This window comes from Nilaparvata lugens, chromosome 6 (assembly GCF_014356525.2).
Source record: "Nilaparvata lugens isolate BPH chromosome 6, ASM1435652v1, whole genome shotgun sequence".
Taxonomy (NCBI): Eukaryota; Metazoa; Arthropoda; class Insecta; order Hemiptera; family Delphacidae; genus Nilaparvata; species Nilaparvata lugens.
Window position 1 is genome coordinate 20,329,415 of NC_052509.1, and position 6,831 is coordinate 20,336,245.

Sequence of the window (6,831 nt, forward strand, 5' to 3'; positions counted from 1 at the left end):
ATTACTCACGCAACGACTGCCGAACGTGTAGTAAGTAGTAAAAAAGGGTACATAGATTTTATTTTTCATTTCTATTCAAGAGTAGCCCTGACAAAAAAAAACAAGTACAAATGGTTTTTATTACACTAGGCTGTCTACTTTCATATTACATTACTCTCACTATCTCCACTTTGAGTTTGAATTAATATTGAAACTATCATTGGAATATCACTGGATACAAGAAAAAACGGATATTGGGATATTTTTTAATAGGCTACTCACTTCTATTACTTTTTCCTACAGTTACCTTGAAAGTGACGATTTCTGCACTGATTACAGAACGCAAAGATTCACTTTTCCGCTCTAGTGCGGGAAAAAATTTTTCTGCACTCCAGATTTGCAACATGACAACACAAAATAGTTGGTGGGTTATATGGAGGATTAGTCCACAAAAACAAAAATTAAGTTGGTAACAATGACTGTGGTTAGATTTAGATAAGAATCATTTCAATGGCTACCCTACATTTATGATAAAATCCTAATCTAGAAATCCAAAACAAGAATAATGTTCATCTAAATCATAATTAAATAATCATTATTTACGATTCTCATCATTTAAATAAATAATAGTTCTTTTCTATTGATAATTATTATTTCAACTGCAAGAAATGAGGAAAGTAGCAATATACATTATAAATTCGAATTTTGAGGTTAAATGATTACCGTTTGATATTCATATAAATAGAAATAATAAAAAACATAACAATACGGTGGCATGCCAAATGACCGATTCCCATTTGGCCGAAATTATTATTTTGTCGCAAAAGATCGAAAATTGAAGAATCCCAAATGGTAGAATTGAAACTTGTACTTTCCCAATGGTAGAATCCCCAATGATCGAAAAGTTTTAATAGTAATCCATTTGGCCGAAAATCTCAGCTGTCGCAAAAGGACGAAGATTTGATTTTCCCATCTGACCGATTCTCAAACAGTCGAATCCCATTTGGTAGAAAAATATTTTAGTTTGTCGCAAATGATCGAATCTCATCGGCTAGATGAGATTCGACCATATGGGAAAACAAAACTCTTCTACTAATAGGATTCGACCATTTGCGACGAACTGCTACATTTTTCTATCAATGGGATTCGACTTTTTGAGAATCGGTCAGATGGGAAAATCAAATTTTCGACCTTTTGCGACAGCTGAGATTTTCGGCCAAATGAGATTACTATTAAAACTTTTCGATCATTTGGGATTCGACCATTTGGGAAAGTACAAGTTTCAATTCTACCATTTGGGAATCTTCAATTTTCGATCTTTTGCGACAAAATAATAATTTTCGGCCAAATGGGAATCGGTCATTTGACATGCCACTAAAACTTGAACTTTCCAAATGGTCGAATCCCAAATGATCGAAAAGTTTTAATAGTAATCTCATTTGGCCGAAAATCTCAGCTGTCGCAAAAGGTCGAAAATTTGATTTTCCCATCTGACCGATTCTCAAGCAATCGAATCCCATTTGATAGAAAATGTTGTAGTTTGTCGCAATTGACTATATGGAAAGTATACTCTTCGACCTTTTGGGATTCGGTCAGATGGGACCCCACGAACAATACTACAATAAATAGTTCTCTGTTGTCTATGTTATTTTTATAAATATTCTCATCGAGCATTTTTCTCGGTAATTTGAGCAAAAGTCTAAATTTCTGAATCGTGTTTCAGTAATTTTTAGCTGGATGAAACAAACTTAGGTACGATTCTTCCGCTAGGTCGCGCGCTTGTCGGTTCAGCCATCTTGTTGTGTTCAGTCATTTTGCAGCTCGGTTCAGCCAACAAGCTGTAGGCGTGTATTTTGAATGTGAATTTTTTGTTTGATCTGTATTTTTTCTGATTCTTGAATGGGCTGCACTTTAGTATATGGGCTGAGAAAAGCTTAGGTCAGGGAAGATAGGTTAGGAAAACTTGCATTAGAAAGAGCTCAACTTAGGAAAAGCTTAGGTTAGGAAAAGCTTAGGTAGGAAAAGCTTAGATTATGAAAAGCTGAGGTTAGGGAAAGCATAGGCTAGGAAAGAGCTAAGGTTAGGGAAAACTTAGGTTAAGGGAAGCTGGTTTGGGGAAAGCTTGGGTTAGGAAAAGTTTGGATTAGTAAAAGCTTAGGTTAGGAAAAGCTTAGGTTCGGAGAAGCTGGGTCTGAGAAAAGATTAGGTTGGGGGAGCTTGGGTTAGTAAAACTTAGATTAAAAAAAGCTTAGGTTAGGAAAAGCTTAGAATAGAAAAAAGCTTAGTTAGGAAAAGCTTAGATTAGGAAAAAGCTTACATTAAAAAAAATCTAAGGTTAGGGAAAGCTAAGATTGGGAAAAGCTTAGGTTAGGAAAAACTTAGGTTAGGGGAAGCTACGTTTGAGAAAAGCTTAGGTTAGGGGAAGCTTAGGTTAGGAAAAGCTTAGATTAGAAAAATCTAAGGTTAGGAAAAAAGGTAAGACTGGGAAAAGCTTGGTTAGAAAACGTTTACATTGGGAAAAGCGTAGGTTAGGAAAAGCTTGATTTGATTCAATTATTTTTACAATCTTTTAAAGCTCCTGATTGCATTGGAAGCTGAATAAAATGTGATCCTCAATATCGGTCTGCACTATGCCTATGCAAACATATTGAACTCTTCTGAAGCTAAAATACTACGTTTTCTTGTATTTTTTCCAAATATCTTAATAAACTATAAAATGTTCTAACCTCAAATCTATTTTAATGAATTCCCTGCAAAAATCCCAATGAGATTTAGCCAATTTAGTCACTAAAAGTAGTAAAAAAAATTAAATATGAGAATTGAAGAGTATTGAGTGTGCAATTTTTTTATTTTCCCAAATATCTCAAACAATTTTGTGTTTAGGCAATCAGGAGACTGGACATTTTTCTTTAGAATTTATCATTCTACTAAATCTGATAGTTTAAAATACCTATTAATCATCATTAAAACAAGTTAACCTTTTTAAAGCAAAAAATTTGCATTTTTCTGCACATTTTTTGCAATATCTCAAAAACTACTGAAGTTATGAACCTGAAATTAGTTTCATTGGATTCCTCGTCAAATTTTACATAAGATGCACTAGTTTTAAACATATTTTAGCCATAACAAAAATTATTAAAAATGAAAATTGATTTACAAATTTTGAACTTTCAGCCATGTTTTTCCAGCTAATCCTTGGAAATCGACAACAATGTTATACATGGTGATCTCGTATTGATCTCCTCTATCGATCTATGTAGGTCACAATGCTAGATTCCGCGGCCCATAAACTAAAGTGCCCCCCTTGAATGAATAAAAATGAGAACTTTGGCTGAGAATTTTCAACTTCAATTGGATTATTAATTTTTAAATGAATTAAGGTTGTTATCAATAACAGCATCACACACACAAACATTTGATGGATTTCAGCCATCATTTTACCCATAATCATTTAATCAACCACTTCTCATATTCAATGGTAACTGTAGGAAAAGTGAAATACGTGAGCAAAGTTCGTCTGCTGCACTCAAGAAGCCATTCCGCCCTCGCCTACGGCTCGGGCGTAAACGTTTCTTTCGGTGCAGCAAACGGTCACTTTGCGCACTAGTTGCACAAATAACTATTACAGGCTTCTTTCAAGGTTTCAATTGATACTGAAATTATCACTGGCTAAAACTATATTATTACTGGTTAACTTCTATTACTTTTACAGGCTTCATTACAAGTTTCAATTGATACTGAAATTATCACTGGCTAAAACTGAAATCCGATATTGGAATTTATACTGTACTGGCTAACTTCTATTACTTCTACAGGCTTCATTCCAAGTTTCAATTGATACTGAAATTATCACTGGCTAAAAGCATATTATTACTGGTTAACTTCTATTACTTTTACAGGCTTCATTACAAGTTTCAATTGATAAGTTTCAATTGATACTGAAATTATCACTGGCTAAAACTAAAATCCGATATTGGAATTCTCCCAATATGATAGTATTATTGACCAAACGTAGTGAGGTCTATGTTTTAACTCGGATTTTCTTTTGTCTGTCTGTATGTATGTAACGCCAGTGGCCAAACGCGTTGATAGAATTCGATGAGATTTGGCAGGAATATTCCTTTTTCAACTGCGCGTCGAAGTATAAACAAGGCTTTTTGAAATTTTGCATTGAATTTTAAGGATAATATGAAAAGAAAATGAATTCCTCCATACTCTGATACTACTATATATTATTTACTTTGAAGATAGGATTGATCAGACTATAGAATTATTCATAATCAATCAGCTGACAAGTGGATTATTCATTGCATACATTACACAGATGTAGTCTAGTCTAATATCACTTGCCGTGTCTATTTCTACAAGGTAGGGTTTCAATTTTTTTATGATGCGTGCCCATCAGTATCAATATTCTCACATTTCTAAAACTAATTTGATAGGTGATTGAAAATAAAATTAAAATGATTAAATGAAGTAAATGATGCTGAAGAAATTACAATATTTTTGATTGAAAAAATTAATTTTTTAGATAGTTGAGAAATATTTTTATCAGATGGAAAAATTATCACGGCACTGTACATATGGGATACAAATTCAATCGTGAACTGAGTTTATTAACATAAGTGAGTTTTTGATCTTGGAGAAAACAAATAACAGTTTTCAAGAGTAAATTATGATTCAACTGTGAATTGTGATTCAACTGAATCAACTAGAACAGGTGGCATCAGATACTTGTGGATGAGAAAACTGCGTGAGGTCTACTGTTCAAAGAACTACTAGTACTACAAAAAAAATGAATCAAACGACTAGAATGATTCTCATTTAAAAGCATCTCGGAAAAATTGATGATTTATGGATCTTTGGAACAGAATATAATTTCTAATATTATTTTTCTGTCAATTACCAATAACTTAAGATTAAATCAATTCAATTGATTTAATTAACAAGCCATTTCTTCATTTTATATTGGCAGGTGATACTTCTTGTGTGTTGACTGGATGTGTCAGAAAATAATTGAGTGAGCCACAAAGTCACTCAAAATGCAGGCGATGTGTTGATATTGAACTTGAATAAGTTCGAAAAGTCGATAGATAGGATTCCTTAGCTGCTGTTGGAACACATGTAGCTGGCTTTGTAGGAAAAGGATCAATTTGAAATTCAACGTTGGCGGCAACAATGGCAGTGATCGTCCGTGAGTAATACATTGTAAAAGCCAGACCAGCGAATTAACAAGTCTGATTCGCCTCCCAAGTCAAGTCGTGGGGAAAGATTGCAACTCTCGAAAGACATGCCAGTCACTATTGGACAATTCTCATTTGGCGGTGCGCAGATGTAATGCTGCAAGAGTCGCTAAATCTATTGACTTTTATTTGTATTCAAAAAGGGGCTTTGGTTTTAATTTGCAGACATCTGGGGAACCCTTTCAGAAGATTCTAAGATCGGTTGAGGAAAAAGAGTTGAACTTGACATTGGGAACTGTATTTTGTACTGCTAACTCCTGCAGAGTCAAGGAGGTTCAAGAAAAACTGTCAATAAGAGAGAAAAATTTAGAAATTTTATTGCCTTAATAATTTTGGTTTTCTATAACGGTTTACAAAACTAAAATAAGTTGAAATTTTGTTTTTCCTATTCAACTAGGTTGATTGCGAACATACAAATTAGGAACAGAAGAAGTTTTGAGCTAGCGCCTGTTTTTTTATTCCGATAGTGTAATATTTTATCCTATGAATAGATAAATAGAAGACAGTCATGATTTGTGAGTTTCATGCTCTTGTAACTTTTCCAAAAAGCGAATTTTTCTAGAAAATTTTCAATTTCGATAAAGATTTCCTTCATGAGCTCTGAAACAATATATTGGAAATTCCACCATTTAGACTGAATGTATGTAGCTTATGTAAGTCATAAAACATTAGTTCACTTTTCAATTTTTCCAAATCCCACTCACTTTTCAATTTCAACTCATTCCCGGCCAAGCTATTTTGTTTACAGATTTTGGACCAGTCCATCATCCAATAACAAATATTTGTATCATTACAACTTGCAGGCCTTGACACTTCTTGAGACCTTCACAACCCAATTTACATTCACGTCCAACCTCTCTCCACCATCAAAATTTGGCGAGAGGCAATAATGACAGCACAGTTGTACAGGCTGAAAATTCAAATTGCTGTTTGTGAAATTGACAATCACCATTCAATGTGATACCGCTTCGTTAATGAGAAGTAGCAAACGGACCCATTGTACGTTTCCTGATACGAGGCACGTCTGCAACGTTTGCACGCGTCGCACGTGTACGTATAGCGAAGATCCGGCGACATGTTTGGAGTTTGACTGTTGAGACAAGTGCGGACAGGAACAGATCTTTTTTTGGGTGCCAGTTTGGTTTGAACGACCGCAACATGTTGTCATTACACCGTTGCAGGTGACTTATGCCCGTTCATAACGATGGCTGTTGGATTCTGAGACGCGACGGTGGCTCAATGTGACGTGTTTGTGCATCTGTTGACCGACCAGTTGAGTGAGATGCTGGACGTGGGTTGACTGACAACATCCGATCCAAACTAACTGACACAGGTGCCCTAGATGGATGGTCCAGCATTGTGTGTGCGAGTCAACTAATGGTCGCAGATCTACAGGAATATTATATCTGTATCTGCTAGTTAAAGTAATAGACAATCTAGAATCACTATCACTGTATCTGAGGGTATAGGTAGTAGTCAAACTCTATCTAGGTAAGGTCATAGATCATGTAGAGGTAATATGTATATTTATATATCTATATGGAGAGATATATAGGTATATCATGGAGGTATATTTATATCGATAGAGGGTGAACTCTACATGGTTATA